The sequence below is a fragment of the Neovison vison genome, chromosome 2 (assembly GCF_020171115.1).
Source record: "Neovison vison isolate M4711 chromosome 2, ASM_NN_V1, whole genome shotgun sequence".
Taxonomy (NCBI): domain Eukaryota; kingdom Metazoa; phylum Chordata; class Mammalia; order Carnivora; family Mustelidae; genus Neogale; species Neogale vison.
The window spans coordinates 71,818,273-71,835,338 of NC_058092.1; the positions used below are offsets into that span (position 1 = coordinate 71,818,273).

Below are 17,066 nucleotides of genomic sequence, written 5' to 3' on the forward strand. Positions count from 1 at the left end.
TTTGGACCTCTGATTGCATGAGCAGAAATTCATAGACTTATCATTCTCAACTTTGGGAAGACTGAGCTGAAACTGTTAAATTTTTGCTCCTCTGTACTAATTGGCAATGAAGATGCCTACAGCAGATGAATAGTGAGAGAAAGTGGAAGGGCACAAGGAATGTAAGTGGTATCTGAAATAACAGTTAGCTAGAAGATGCTGAGGATAGACTGAGGCAAAAGGGTAACTCTATAGAACCCAAAGGAAAAGAGAGATAGCATAAGCAAGATGATGGCCCCATAGAGTACCTCTCAACTGCATGTAACTCGAAGTGGAAAGGAACAAAGTCACAGAAATATTCAACAAATACCAAAAAATCAAAAATCCAACTCAAGCTCATTTAAATTGAGCAAACTGTCTCATATGATGTATGTAAGTCATCCAAAATTTCTTCTTAGATACACATCTTATCACTTCTTAATTTCCGCATATTTTTATGCTTTAGATAAGATTAACCAATTTTGAAAACAAAAGTCATGATGAGAATCTTGCTGTAGCAAAAATGAAAACACATTATAAAAGCATCACGAGTAGATGCCCCTGGACTCAGATTTGAGCCTGTCGTGCAGGCATAATTCACTTGCAAAAGCAGCCTGGTTTGGTTGATTTAGATTAGATGGTGAATTTAATTAATAATTAAAACAATATGACACTGGTACGAAGCTAGAAAGACAAAATATTAGACCAGAATACCTATCCATCCCATATACAAATCATAGTAAGTATAGAAGAAGCTAACATCCTCAATCAGTAGGGAAGGGAAGGCCTATTCAGTCATTTGCTCTGCTCTAATTCATTGACCTTTGGGGAGAAATAAGGTTAGACACTTATAAGAGCAAGTCATATGCATGACAGTGTTAGTTTGTTAAAAAGGAGAAGGAACCATAAAACAAGCAGAAGCAAAAATTAATATATGTTTGATTTAAAGCTTGTAAAAAATAAAAATATAAAATTTGTGATGAACTTTTTTAAAAAAATATTTTATTTATTTATTTGTCAGAGAGAGAGAACAAGTAGGGGGAGCATCAGGCAGAGTGAGAAGCAGGTTCCCCACCAAGCAAGGAGCCTGATGTGGGACTTAATCCCAGGACCCTGGGATCATGACCTGAGCTGAAGGCAGATGCTTAATGGAGCCACCCAGGTGTCCCTGTGATGAACTTTTTTAAACTTCAGAGCAAGGGAAAAAAAAAAAAATCACAGAAGAAATTATTAACTAAGCTGATTGCATGCAAATTAGATGCTCCTACACATAATAAAAATAGTCCTGTAAATTTAAATTTTAGAAATCAAACTAGAAACTTGGGGAAAGACCATTTGCCACATGTGATAGGTGATAGATTAACACCCTTCCTACCTTAGTTATTGAGAGGCATGTAGAAAATGAAAAGATTAACATCAAAACAAAAATAAGGCAAGTATATGGGCAACTGGAAAAGAAGAAATACACGTGACCAAAAATATATGAAGATATATTTCAACCACTCTAATAGTAAGACAAGCGGAAATGAAAATGGGAGACTACTTTTCACCTATCCGATGGCAAAGGTTTTTGATTACAGAGATTGCCAATACGAGCTAAGGTATAAGGAAAAAGGGTGACTTCTTGTGGTGTGGGTAGGAATTCAAATTGGGAAAACTTTTCTTGTGGACAGTATGCAATCGAGTATCTTCCATTCATTCCCAGGAACACAGTTGTTTTTCACATTTTAGCGTCTCTAAATTGAGATGCGTTTTATGATCCCCGTCAGCCAGGCAGTGCTCGTGAGTTAGTTACCACCGGCTGCCTCTGTGCACCGGGTTTTGAAGACTGGGTGTCAGCTGTTGGATGGAATCCTGGAGCAAAGAGTGGAGAACATTTTTAATATATGCTGCATCAAAATGCTTCCGATGCATTCAGGCCGAGGACCACACTGTGTCAAAAAGTGATTTCAAAGAATGAGGAAGTTCAGGAATGAATACCTTAGCCAGGGTTTTTGCTTCTTCTTTCCAGGTACAAAAGAACAAAACAAAATACAAGCTGTCCCCCTGCAAGGTGCCTCAGTCCATTAAGCATCTGCCTTCAGCTCAGCTCACGATCCCAGAGTCCTAGAGTTGAGCCCCACATCGGGCTCCCTGCTCAGTGGAGAGCCTGCCTCTCCCTCTCCCTCTGCCTGCTCTCTCTCTCTCTATCAAATAAATAAAATCTTTAAAAATAATAATAATAAAATATAAGTTAACTGTATTTTGAAATACAATTTCAATAAAGAAAGATTTCAATTATTGAAGGAGAAAGCTCTTTCAATGATTATAAAAGATATAGTGTTAAGAAAGCACTGTGTTTAATTGGCATCATCTTCCTTTTTGGTATCACATAAAATAACAGTGCACATCACAATTTATGAGACCTTGGGTATGATGCACTATGATATATTAAGAACCCATACCATTTGTTCATACTGTTCGACCCAGCAAATTCATATCCGGAAAGTTATCCTAAAGACACCATTAGAGGCATGCAGAAATTTTAGTACAAATATAAACATTTCAGTATTATTTATACAACTGAAATGTTAAAAACAACCTAAAAGTCTAACCTGCAAAGCTCAATAAGAAATTGATCAAATAAGTTAGCATACATTCGTAGGACTGAATGGTATCTAGCCTTAATAATGATGTTCTCAAAGAATATATAATGACTTAGGAAGATATTCTTCATTGCATATTAAATTTGGTCAATGTGTCTATTTGAATTTTCTTATTTTTATTTTATTTAAGCAAAATTTGCATAACATGAAAGGAAGCATTTTAAAGTGAATAAATAATAGAGTGGCACTTAGTACATTCATAGTGCTTCTATGTCCCCAAGCATGCCTGTCACCCCAAAAGGAAACCACATACCCACTGTATTTCATATTAAATTTTTATAAAAAGTAGAAAACAAAACTATTTAACTAAATCTGTTTTCTCTTGAAAACACGTTTGCCTACATAAAAGAAAAACTACCCCTATATGTTAACTGTAGATATAAAGAGCAGGCCAGATTATGTACATTTTTATTTTTTACATATTTTGCTGTATTTTCAAAATGTTATGCCATGAGCATGTATAACTTTTGTAGCCCAAATGTTTTACAAATAATATTTTAAATGGTACATTCTTATAAATAAATAGTCCTGTGGATCACATACCTTTTCAAATATAAATAACTATGAATAAGGAAAGCATATCATCAAGTGGCAATGGGAGGGTTTGTTCAATTTTATATGGTCCAAGAAACCAGATTCTAAGGGGAAAAGATTAGTTTCTTGTTTTACGCATTTTTTGCTTGACTCCTTTTAGTGGAGATTCACTGGAATATTGATTTCTCGTATCTGTGAACTTGGCTAGTGAGCTACCACAGGCAAACACAGCACTTCTCAAAGGAAACGTCCTAAGCAATAGCTAGGAGGCTAGCTTTACCAAAATCCTTTACAATGAGCCTTGGAGACCAAGGCATGGGAAATGGTCATCCACCATCACCAGGGAAAAGTGAGATTTTTCACTCAAGATAACAATGCCCCAAATCTCCCCTCCCCCAAGCAGACTTCATTTTCACAACCGCTTCACTTTCTTTACAATTATGATGAAATTGCATTTGGAGATAATAATTGAGGTTTTCTTTGACTGCTTTTCCTTATTGCCCCTCTGACTCCGATCATTCATTGTTCTCTGGAGCATTTAATAAAGGAGAACACAAAACAACATGTCTTTCAGAGAAAAAAAAAACCTGGAAGAATAAAAGAAATCAGTTCTCAGCTCCTGGGCTCCTAAACAGATTTCCTTAAACTCATAGCACACACATGCACAAAATAAACACCAAGGTTTGTGCTTTGTAAAAGATGGGTTCTCTTGAGTTTCAAAGTCCTACATGCTGAAAGAAGCTTAATATAAACTTTCTTTTTTTCTTTTCCCCCCAGAAACAGTCAACTAGAAGAAAACAGATGGGAGAACCAGACCACCCTCCCTGAAGACGAGATAAGGTTTCCTGCCTGGGGAGAAGAATTTGAGCTGGAGGAGAAGCAACACAGATAGCTCTGGGCGGAGGTTTCTGACCCTTCACCCTTCCTCAGGGGAAGTTGTTAGAGCAACACAGATGCTCCCTTGAGTTAGCAACCCAGGGATAATAGGATAGATTGTATTAATTAAAAATAAAAGCTGCCCCTCCCTAGGGGAGAATTATACCTCTCTGCTTATCCATTTGACTTGCTTTGGCCAACAAAGTGTGTGCTGTACTATCCAGCAGAAAGGTCTCTGTGTTCTCTTTTCCCCTGCCCTGGCATCAGCCGTGTCAGAGAGAGGCAGCGCCATCAGCCGTGTCAGAGAGAGGCAGCGCCATCAGCCTGGATCCAGGAAGGAGGAGGGCATGGAGCAGCACCATGGCTGACCTGAATGACATCCATGGAAGAAGTAGACCTTTGTCCTTCTAAGCAGCTGAGATTTGGAGAGCATTCATCACCGCAGCATAACCTAGCCTGTCCTAACCCACACAAGCACAGAGTCCTATACCCTGCCGTCCATCTGAGACTTGGATAGGAAGCGTTCATACATGCGTGCTCCGTGTCACTGTGTCAGGGGAACAGCGATACCAAAGTGGTGACATGGCACAGCTAAACACAAGAGGAACTGAATCCACTCTCTCTGAGTTCTCTGTGGGTCCCAGAGTGAGGCAGAACAGCACTGACGTCAGTTCCTCACAGAAAAGTACCTAACGGGAAACACTGGCAGCAGATGCAGCAGGGACAGACGTCAGAATGATTAGGAGAGGGAACCATTTCTCAAAAGGATGTAGTGAAGCAGGTTCTCATTACCTACCTGCTTCACGCCAACTCCTGAACACTGCAAAGTCCATTTGGAACTTAGATCCCACAATAGGGAAAGAAATGGGAGGGACAGAAGCCTAAGGATAGATAAACTTCAAATGACCAAGGTCATTGAACTGGCCCGAGTTTACCTGGCAAGTAACAGGACATGACAGTAACAGTAACATTCAGATCTGTCAGTGATAGAAATAGGAGGTACAAGATAGAGTTTAGATTCACTTTTAGAAAAACAGTTGTATGTTTTCCTGCAAAGTTGGCAGCCTGAGAAATTTGTATACACTACACCAGGATACTCTAAGAGGGCATCATGGAGGGGGCATATATTCCACAACGTGGGGTGCTGAGGGTCCACTCAGATAAGGATGAAGCCATGTGTGGGCAATGGTAACCCGTTGTATAGTAGGCTAACTTCTCCCAAACTTGGTGCTCAAGCTATTGACTAGATATCTGCCTTACCTGAGTCAGGCACCAAGAATCTGCTATTAGCAACACTTTCGGCTGCACAAATATTTATTCTGGTAAACCTGATAGAGAAAAAGGAGAGAGTTATAAATAATTTGTTAGAATTTTCTGCATTCTATGCACTAAACTTTTCCCCTTGTTTTGCAAGAGAAAGCTGTAATATGACATTAACACTCTTATATCTGAGATTGATTTATTCAATTGGATTTGATAAAGACTGGCCAGATTAATATTTAATGTTCTTGTATAATTTGAGTAATACAATTGACTTGGACATGAATGCACTATGAAAACAATTTGAACTGTTAATCTTTAGCCCATTTAAAATAGAGGGTTGACTCATTCAAAATGAAAGATCAAGAGCTAAGAAGTTTTGAGTTCTTTTTAATGTGATTAAGTTTGAAACTAGAAATACAATACAAGATACAATATAAACTAAAATACAGTATAAAATAAAATGGTATTTTGTAATTTTACAAAAGAAACACTTTATAGTAATTTTATCAAGTAATTTTATACTTGGCTTTTCAATCATTAATAAACATTTTACTTACAACCAAGAAAATATCACAATAAATTATTTTGTTGTAAAAGAAAAAGATTTTTTAGGAGACTCAAAATCTTAATTTTTTTAATTACTGTGGTATGATTTACTTTCATTATATTGTATTACACTAGGAATGGATATAGTGAAGGCAAATAACAATGAGGGGGAAGTATGAATATTAGTAAGGATAATGATGACTCATGTATGTAGGAATAAACATCAATTAAAAAATACTAATACAAGGGTGCCTGGGTGGCTCAGTTGGTGAAGTATCTGCCTTTGGCTCAGGTCATGATCCCAGCATTCTGGGATCAAGCCCCACTTTGGGCTCCCTGGTTAACAGAAGGTCCTGCTTCTTTCTCCCTCTCCAACTCCCCCTGATTGTGTTCCTTCTCTCACTGTGTCTCTCTCTGTCAAATAAATAAATAAAATCTTTAAAAAAGTTTTTTTAAAGTACTGAAAACCAAAAGAATAAAAATAAGACGTTATAGAACTTTATCATAGAAGATTGTGTTAATTAAAGTATAACTTCTAAGACTTGTTGTCAAGTTCAAAAACTTCAGTATGCTCCACCATAGTTATTAGACAATCTTGCCCAGTTTCACTCAGTGTCTACAGCTATAAATGCAACCAAGTTAATTACCTCCAAATATAGTGAGAATTTTAAAAAAATATATAGTATATTGGAGCAATTTTTAAGATGTTTATTTTTAGGAAAAAAAAAACCAGTTATTTCATGATAATAAAAGAGTCATCATATAACAGACCTTCAAAATAAATAAAATAAAAATTAACATAACTAAAAGGAGCAATAGATAATATCCACAACTGACAAATCCAAAAGCAATAGACAAATCCACAGTCATAGCTGGAGACTATATACTGTACTTTTCCTATTTATAAAATATGTAAAATATTAAAAATCAGGTTATAGATGATTTGAACAACACTATCAACCAACTTGACCTTGACTTAATTGGCATTTATGAAGCATTATGGGTATAATGCTATAAAATAGCACTGTAAAGTACATATTTTTAAAGTATCCATGTAACATCAGGAGATAGGCCATATTCTGAATCATAAAGCAAGTTTCAGTAAATCTAAGAGGACTAAAATTATTCTCTGGCCAAAAGGGTAATAAATTAGAAGCCAAAACCAAAAAACGTCTAGCAAATCCCCAAATATCTGAAAACTAAGTCATATACCTAAAAATAACCTATGAATTAAAGAAGAAGTCTCAAGAGAATTTTAAAAAATATTTTGAATCGAATGATAATGAAAACATTACATATCAAAATTTAGGGGCTATTGGCCAAAGCAGTACTTAGAGAGGGATGTTTATAGCTTCTAATGCTTCTATTTGAAAGAAATGGAGTTTAAAAATTAACAATCTAAGAAGCTAGAAAAAGAAGAGAAAATTAAACCTAAAGTAGAGAAAGGAAATAATTTTTAAAAAATGGAAATAATGACATAGAAAACAAAACCAGAGAAAATCAAGGAAATTAAAAACTGAGTGGTTGAAAAGATTAATATAACTGATAAGCCTGTACTAGATTGGTCTAGGTAAGGAAGAAGAAAGCCACAAATTAACAATATCAAGAATGAAAGAGGGACCTCACTCTCAATTGTACACACAACAAAAAGATAATAAAATAATACGAGAACAACTTTATGCTGACAAATTTGACAACTTATGATAAGAAGGACGAATCCCTTAGAAACAGGACTTACCAAACTGACAAAAAAGGCCATAGAAAATCGGTAGCATTATGCCTAGCAGAGAAATTTAAAATATAAATAAAAGCCTTCTCACATAGAAAACAGCAGGTTCAGATAGTTTCACTGGTAATTTATCAAATATTTAAGAAGAAAATAGTATTGATTTTATAGAAAAAACTTTCTGAGAAAATAGAGGGGGAAGAAGAACCTCCTTACTTATTCTGTAAAGCCTGAATAGTTTTAAGAGCAAAACCTTACAAAAAGACTACGAGGAAAGCAAAGGACCAATATCATTTATGAATATATAAAAGAAATCCTCAAAAATAATTAGTAAATCAAATCTAGCAAAATATACAGATAACACAATACAACCAAGTGAAATTTACCTCATCAATATAAGGTTGATTCAGCATTTGAAAAATCAAAGTAATTTCCCATATTAACAGAAAAGGAAGAAAAAACATGATCATTTCAATTAATGCAGAAAATGCACTTGAAAAAATTTAAAATCCATTTATGATTAAAAAATACTCAGCAAACTAGAAATAAAATAGAATTTTCCCTCCGTAATAAAGGCCATCTATGAAAAACCTACTCCCGACATCATACTTAATGGCAAAATGTTGAACACTTTGACCCTTAGATTGGGAACAAAGCAAGAATATTCATTTTTACCACTTCTCTTCAAAATTCTACAGGAAACTCCAGCTGTGCAAAAAGGTAATTAAACAAAATAAAAGCCCATCCATATTGGAAATACATGAAGTGCTATACCATGTTGATGTGTTAAGATTTTAATTTTCCCCTATTTAATCTTTATAATCAATGCTATCCCAATTAAAATCCTACTAGGTTTTTTTTATGTAATATTTAAGGGTTTATTGTTTGTAACACCTAGTGCTCATTGTAACACATACCCTCCTTAATATCCATCACCTTCTTATCCCTTCCCCCACCCCCATCACTTTTTTTTTTAATTTATTTTTTTTTCAGCATAAGAGTATTCATTATTTTTGCACCACACCCAGTGCTCCATGCAACCCGTGCCCTCTATAATACCCACCACCTGGTACCCCGACCTCCCACCCCCTGCCCCTTCAAAACCCTCAGATTGTTTTTCAGAGTCCATAGTCTCTCATGGTTCATCTCCCCTTCCAATTTCCCCCAACTTCCTTCTCCTCAGCTTTTTTGATAGACATCGAAAAGCTGATTCTTAATTTATATGAGAAAGCAAAGGACCTAAAATGACCAGAACAATTTCTAAAAAGATCAAAGTTGGAGGACTTACATTATTTGATCTCAAGAATATTAAGTTACAGTAATAAACATAGCATGACAGTGATGCAAGGTTGGATAAGTAGTAGGTGGGACAGAATAGAGCCCAGAAGCAGGTCACAACACACACGGCGAATTGATTTTCAACTAGAGTCAGGGTAATTCAGTGGAGAAAGCACAGTCTTTCAACAAATGGCTCCAGAACAGCTAGATACCTATGTGGAAAGAAAATGGACTTCAACATTAATCTAATGCCAAAAAATTATTTCAAAATGAATCATAGACCTATCCAAAAAAGTTAAAATTATAAAGCTTCTAGAAGAAACTATAGGAAATTATATTGATAGAGATAAACATTTATTAGCCAGGAAACGAAGAACACTAACAGAAAAGAAAAAAAAACAAATTAGACTTCAGAATTATAACTTCTTCTCAAAAGACATCATTAAGAAAATGAAAATAAAATCTATAGACTGGGAAAAATACTTGTTTCACAAGAATTTGACAAAGGACTTGCACCTGAAATACACAAAGATCTCCTAAAAATCAATAATAAAAAAATTGTTAAATGCACACACTATTAGAACAGATACTTCACAGAAGAATATAAGTGAAATAGATAATAAGCATATGAAAAGATAATTAAAAGTCAACAGCAAAACACAAATTAAAACTGCCAGGACTTATCATTGCATACACACAATGACTAATGTAAAAAGATTAAAAATACCAAATATGGCAAAAAGTGAGACAACTGGGAGTCTTGCATATTGCCAATAGGAGTATAAAATGTATGACCATTTTGAAAACCTGTTTGGCTGTTTCGTATACGTTTAAACATACACCTGCTCTATGACTCAGCAATTCCAATTGTAATTATTTACTCAAGAAAAATAAGAACATATGTCCACCAAAAGACTTTTATAGTAGTACTCAAAGCAGTTTTATTTGTAATAGCTAAAAACTAGAAATAACACAAATGTCTCTCAACAGGTAAAGGAACACATTTTTGTATAACTATACAATGGAATTCTACTTGACAATAAAAATAATAATGAACTATTGACATAGCAACAACTGAGAAGAATATAAAAAGCATCAGGTGGCATGAAAGATTTCAGACATGGAATATGATTCCAATTATATGAAGTTTAAACAAACAAAACCAAGATAAGGTGATAGAAATCAGAGTCACAGGATTCATTGGAAAGGAGCTCAAGAGAACTTCTGGGGGTAAAACGTTCTATATCCTGGTTTCTTAAAAACCAGTGATCTTCACACTGAAAATCTGTACTAAATTATGACTCTGTCTATATTTGGATATATTTTTAAATTTCCATAGCATAAATTTTAAACTAATAAAATATATAACGATTCTAATAAGTTGCTTTAATGGCTTTCTCTCCTTTTCAGATTTGACTGAAGCCTCAAGTGCCCAAAACAAAATAGACAGCAGGACCTTGTAGTCTAAGATGACATGCTAGACCCCAGTTGCACAACGTATAAATGACTGTAAAACTGTTTCTTCCAACATGGGCAATCTGTCCCCTACAACCCATAAGAGGGTGAAAGTGGAAGAGGTCAAACAAGGGGGTTTCTTTGGAAAATGTTACTGAACTCAGTAAGGAGAGCTCAGTAAGGAGAGTTTTCTGTCCCCTGACTTCAGGTAAAGGATTAAGGTGCTTCCTCCCCATCTCAAGCAAATGAGAACACCAGTCAGTGAACTTGACATATATACCCTAGACCCTCAAACTGTGGTCCACAGATCATTATCACGGACATCACCTGGGAGCTTGTGAGAAATGCAGAATCTTAACTCCAGCCCAGACTCACTGAGCCAGAATCTGCATTTTCACCGTGTTCTCCAGTGGACTGGTATGTACATTAAGGGTTGAGAGACACTATCTTAGATTTTGGGTGAGCATCTGCACTGGAATGAGGAACTGTGCTACCTCCTACCTGCGGGTAGCACAGAGGAGGAAAGAGGGCCACACTGGGAGCCCAGTGCACTCTCACCCAAGGCAGCACAGAGTTGCTGGTGTTTCTGTGAATCAAACAAGATCCACACAATGTGCTGTCAGTCTCAGGTTGGTTTGAAGGGGATTTTGCTTGAGCAAAGTAGCTCCTGGGGATGTATGATGAGAGCTCCTGGACCAAGACTGGGAAAGTAAACAGTTGGCTACAAGTAAGGCTTTGCCCACTCCTGGACTGTGCAGCTATCTTTTCCTAAGTGTTTTGGGAGGCAGGCGTTTTGGGAAAGTGAGTCATCTCTGAGAAAGTCAGAAAAGTCCTGTGAGAGAAAGAAACCATTATTGAATATTTTCTATCCAGAGATTCCCAAATCCAGACAAGACAGCATCAGCCTTATACGAATGTCTCCTTGCTTGTATTCCCTCTGGCTAGCTCCTGCAAGGTTAGAAACTAAGACAATTGGGTAGAGGGATACAGGAAGGAAAAAGAAAACCAAAGACAACCAGGATTCCCTCTCCTACTTCAGGCTTTCCAGCTGGAAAAACACAAGCCTTAGAAGGAGAGAAATTTTGACTTTAAATGAAATTCAGAAATTTAATTATTATACCAGGTAGGACATCACAATTATTGAAATAAGGCTATTTTTTTCTCTGAAAGTAATCCCAGGATGCCTAATTATTTAATAATAACTCGAACATTTATGAGACTTGCCTAAGATTTCACCCAAAAGGCAAGAAAAAGGTCAAATTATATATTAGATTTAAATGGGTACCTGGGGAAAGATGAAATTTATGTTCTGTTCACATCTTACTGAGTCCAGCTCACACAAGAAATTGAAAATAGAGGAACACCTGGGTGACTCAGTCATTTAAGCATCTGTTATCAGCTCAGGTCATTTCCTGGGGTCCTGGGATTGAGCCCCATGTTGGGCTCCCTGCTGAATGGGGAATCTAATTCTTCCTTTCCCTCTGCTCCTCCCTCCTGCCATGTTCTTTCTCTCTCTCCCTCTCAAATAAATAAATCACCCTTTAAAAAAAGGAAAAGAAACCCAAAAGGAACTTCTAGAAATGAAAAACCAAGTCATTGTAAAACAAAACAAAACAAAACTCAATGAATTAAATGTCCACAATAGGCAAATGTATAAATACAGAAAGTAAAGTGGTTGTCTATAGGGCTGGTGGGGAAAAGGAAGCAGATAATGGGGAGTATTACAAACTGAAAATTTGTATCCCCCGACCTCCCAAATTCATATATTGAAACCTAATTTCCAATGTGATGATATTTGGAGGTGGGGCTTTTAAGATATGATTAGGTTATGAGAGTGAAGCCCTTTTAAAAAGAGGTGCCAGAGCACTCCCTTGACTCTTTCATCAAGTAAGGTTATAACAAGAAGATGGCTGTCTATGAACCAGGAAGCGGGCCCTTCCCAGACACTGAATCTGTCAGCACCTTGATCTTGAACTTCCCAGCCTCCAGAATTACGAGAAATAAATGTGTGTTGCTTATGTGCCAAAAACAAAACAAATAACCCTCAATGAACCAATTAAACAAAAATTTAAAAGCAGCCAAAGAGAGAATTAATGAACCAAAAAATATCTCTAAAGAAACTCATTAGACTATAGCAGAAAGAGATAGGGAATCAAAAATAGGAAAGAGATTAAGAGATGAAGGAATGAGAAGGAACAAACGAGAATGTTCACAATGTTTCTTCCTTTTCTTTTCTAAAGATTCTATTTTTTAAAGTAATCTGTACACTCAACGTGGGGCTCAAACTTACAACCCTGACATCAAGAGTTGTATGCTCCACTGACTGAACCACCCAGGTGCCCCTCAACTTGTTTCTAATCAGAGTCAGCGCAAGAGGCCATGGAAAGATGGAAACAATAGTAAAAAAAAAAAAAAAACAAAGCAAAAAATTAATGACTCAGTTTTCAGAATTGAGGAAAGACATGAATTTTTTTAATTCAAAAACCACAATTATCTCAAACAATTAAATTTTAAAACACATACGTGCACACAATGAAGTATTAAAGATGAATAAGTCTTATAAGCAATCCAGGAGAACAGTCAGATTCCTTGGACCGATAACATTCTCAACAATAAAGACCAGGAGAAAATGGAATTCTATTACCAACATGTTGAGGGAAAAGAGGGGCAACCTAGGATTTAATGTCCAACTAAAGAATTACTGAAAAATGAGGGTGAAATGGAAATGTTTTTCAGATGAAGACTGAGCCTCAATAAACCAAAAAACCACCAAAGAAAGAAGGAAATTGGACTAGAAAGAAGAAGTGGTCTGCAGAAATCATTTTTACTACGGTAAGTGGTAAAAACACGAGTGAAACTGAGGAAATATTGTCTGTACCAGACACTAAGTAACAATAACAACGAGAGAAGAAAAATGGAAAAAGGAACTAACATAGTAGACAAGGAAAACAGAGAATGAAGATGATCTGGGGGGAAGAGTGAAGAGTGGCGGAGATATTTAGAATATCTTTGGAGTTTTCTAAGTCAGGTGAGAAGTTGACAAATTAAGAATACATACTAAAAGAGAAGAAGTGGAGGTGAATCAAGGAAAGTTCCATTAATCCATAAAAAGGAAAGATGGGGGGTGGGCAGTGGAGGAGAGAAACAAGAAAGAAAAGAGTATAATTCATAGAAAACACAAACTAGGATTATAGAAAGAAGTCCAAATATATTCATTATCATAACAATGTAAGTAAAACAACTCAGTTGACATAGAGAGATTGCAGTGGAACCAAGGAATCCAGCTACGTGCTGTATGATTGAGATCTATTTAAGCTGCGATGACAGGAAAAACAGAGTTAGCGAATACTAACCAAAAGAAACCCTGTTTATCTGTTAATGTCAAACAAAAGAGACCTTAAGGCAAAAAGTGTTATTGGGATAAAGAGAACTGCCACCTATATAAAAGTAATAATTCTCCAAGGAGCTACTTTGTTCAAAAGCAAAGTTCTGTCCGTAAAACTGTATTCTCACCACTTCCATTGCAACTTTTATAGAAGTATTCCTACTGGGAAAAAATAATAACACCTTCCTATTAACCCCCCAAATAAATCAGATCTAAATGACCGAGTTTGGTTCTTTTCTCTCTCCTTTTTAATTAAGCCCATGGCAATCTAAAAGGATTAAAGTCACTTAAATTTTTCAGCAATGTTGAAGGAAAAGGATTCGTGTTGAGCACTCCTGTTACTTTATTTATTAAATCCTTAGTGCAATAAGCAGCAAAAGGAATTATAGATTTTCGTGTGGGTTCTCTGCAGGTTGGAAACACTGACTCCAGTGTATTAGCAATTACATTAAATATTAAATGTTCTGAAAGAAATTAAAGTTTCTAGGCAAAACAATGAGTAGTTTCAAAAACTGAGTTCCTCTTATGCCAGGTTTCAAATACATTTCCCATAATGCATGGGCATTTCAATTAATTTTATTCATTCAGTATTTCTGTTTGTAAAAGAATACAACTTCTACATATGCAAACTAGGAATAATAAAACTTGCTCTACTTGGCACAGGGTTATTGTGAGGATAAAACTAAATAATACATGGGAAAGCTTTTAGCATTATGTAATGTAAGAGATCATTATGAATCCATGGTCCTGGGATGGAATGTTCATATTAAGATGCCTTACCTACCCTTCCTTGAACATGTCTGTAAAATTTCAATTTTCTGTGGCTGAGTTTTATCTAATCTTGAAGAGTAAAACTACTCCCATTTATATATTTACACAACTATTATTCACACAAATAAAACATATAATATTACACAAATACTATATATTTACACAAATATTTACACAAATAAAACAGCTGCTTACCTTTCTCTTGCTGGACAAACACACCACACAGCTACAGGTACACTCAAGGACAAGGAAAACTTGCTTCAGTATTTAGTGTGAAAATTTTCTCCTTAATAATGGGTTCTGTGGCTCTTGTAAGTAGGGCTAGAATATCTTGCACTGCCTTCTTATGACTTGACTCACTCCTCTTATGTAGATAACACTGAATTCTTGAGGTAAATAATGTGAATCTGGTAAGGAAAAAAATTGCAGTCAAAATTGTAGGGAAGAGGGGATGAGGCTGAATAGACAGTAGATAGCAGATAGCAGCATTCCCTCCAAAGGCCATGGCCTTCTTCTCCTTTTTTTTTTTTTTAAAGATTTTATTTATTTATTTGACAGACGGAGATCACAAGTAGGCAGAGAGGCAGGCAGAGAGAGAGAAGGAAGCAGGCTCCCCGCTGAGCAGCGAGCCCGATGCGGGGCTCAATCCCAGGACTCTGAGATCATGACCTGAGCTGAAGGCACAGGCTTTAACCCACTGAGCCACCCAGGTGCCCCCCTTCTTCTCCTTCTGTAGAATCTGTGGATCCACACAAAGGCATCTGAAGAAAGAGTTAAGTGCTGTGGAGGCAGGCAGAGTTGTCAGAAATGTGGGTGAAGAAAGGCAGTTACATCATCTCTTCAAGCCTCCATTTTAAAACAGGGACAAGGAAATCTACCGACATATCAAGTAAGGGTGAGGAAGTCTACGAAACAGGGTGCTCGGTCTGCTGCCCAGCCTGTGTGCTTTTATACCACAGGGAATCAGGGGCTCTATGTGGGCTTTTACCAAGACCTCTGCTCTCCTACTTGGCCTTAACTACTTGATCTCAGCCTACAGTTTCTCCGCAGTGTCAATCAACTTAGAAGTGATGAAACAACTCTACTGTCTTTGTAAGCATCTTTTCACTGTGTCTTCTAAATGCTGGAATCATTCCAAATCCCTGCAGCTGTGACAGCAGTCCCCACCACCAAGACGCTTTCCCAGGTCACCACCAGGGAAAGCCTTGGCAAGTGGGCCACTGGCTTGTATCAGGGACTCTCTTTGCCCCACCCTCTTCGCCTACCAGGGATGAATAAACTAGGCTCAGATCTCCATCTTACATGTCGTTTCAACCATCTTTTTCAGGACCACGATGTGTTACTTCAGACCCTCCAAGAGGCAGAGTGCCAATATATAGGACTAGAAATGCAAGAGGATTTGTGGGCCAGCTCCTGTAAGGGAATAATGGGAGTGAGCCAGTGGAGGCCAGGAGGGCTGTGAGGCTGCAGTGTGGGTTTGACCCCAAGATGGACAGAGGAAGAGGAGAAATGTCAAGTAGGAAAGTCTTAGAAGCAGCCCAAATCTGAGAGGGATCTAACCAAGCTGATAGGGAGGCCACCAGAGGGTTCCCCGCGTACCAGAAACAAGCCTGCTTTAGGAACACTGTTGCATCCCCCCACTGGCCAAGTGATCCATGGAAAGCTCCACTTCAGGCAGGTGCAGACAGATTCGGGGCAGAGCCCGGCAGCAGATGCAGCCGCCAGGGGGCTCCTCATATCAGGAGAGCCAGGCCTTGCATTTTCGTGGCCACAGCAAGGATGGAGAGACCTGAGAACACATAGGGCGATCAACACGAGTATCACCCATGAGAGGCAGACCAATATCACGTACCTCTGATACAATATGCAGAGGAGGACACCACAGTGCTTCTGTGGTCTGTCCCCCAAACATGCGGAGCCTGAATCTAACCATGAGGAAGCATCGACAAATCCACGTTAAGGGGTTACACGCAAATAATGACCAGTAGTTTTCAAAAATCTACTCAGTGCCATGGAAGACAAAGAAAGGCTGGGGAGGTTTTCCAGACAAAAGGAAAGTAAGGAGACGTGACGGCTAAACTCAGCAGTGACCCTGGATTGGGTCCCATGCCGGAGGGGAAAGAATGGCGGCAAGAACACTATTGGGACAACAGATACAATTGGATTAAGTGATGCAAGATTTGATGAAAGTGTTGTAGTAATGCGTCATTTCCTGAGTTTTTATTTTTTTATTTTTTTATTTATTTTTTTTAAATAGGTTTTCTTTTCTTTTTTTTTTTTCTTTTCTTTTTTTTTAAAGATTTTATTTATTTATTTGACAGAGAGAGATTACAAGTAGGCAGAGAGGCAGGCAGAGAGAGAGGAGGAAGCAGGCTCCCCGCTGAGCAGAGAGCCCGATGCGGGACTCGATCCCAGGACCCTGAGATCATGACCTGAGCCGAAGGCAGCGGCTTAACCCACTGAGCCACCCAGGCGCCCTCATTTCCTGAGTTTGATCACCAGACTGTGGTTCTATAGGAAGCCACTCTTTTTTTTTTTTTTAATATTTCATTTATTTATTTGACACAGA

At 37.3% G+C, this 17,066-nt stretch overlaps 1 protein-coding gene across 2 annotated transcripts in view; it reads right to left on the minus strand.

The window, feature by feature from the left end:
• Positions 1 to 14,891, minus strand: part of LPAR3 (lysophosphatidic acid receptor 3) — a 96,908-nt gene extending 82,017 nt beyond the window's left edge. Inside the window, exons 1-2 of one of the 2 annotated variants that reach the window (XM_044238592.1) lie at positions 14,693 to 14,891; positions 5,334 to 5,401 (exon numbers count right to left, since the gene is read on the minus strand). The gene's annotated coding sequence lies outside the window, so the exon portion shown is untranslated. The remainder of the gene's footprint in view (positions 1 to 5,333; positions 5,402 to 14,692) is intronic. The other variant, XM_044238596.1, reaches the window with a different exon arrangement.
• Between the last annotated feature and the right edge of the window lie 2,175 nt (positions 14,892 to 17,066).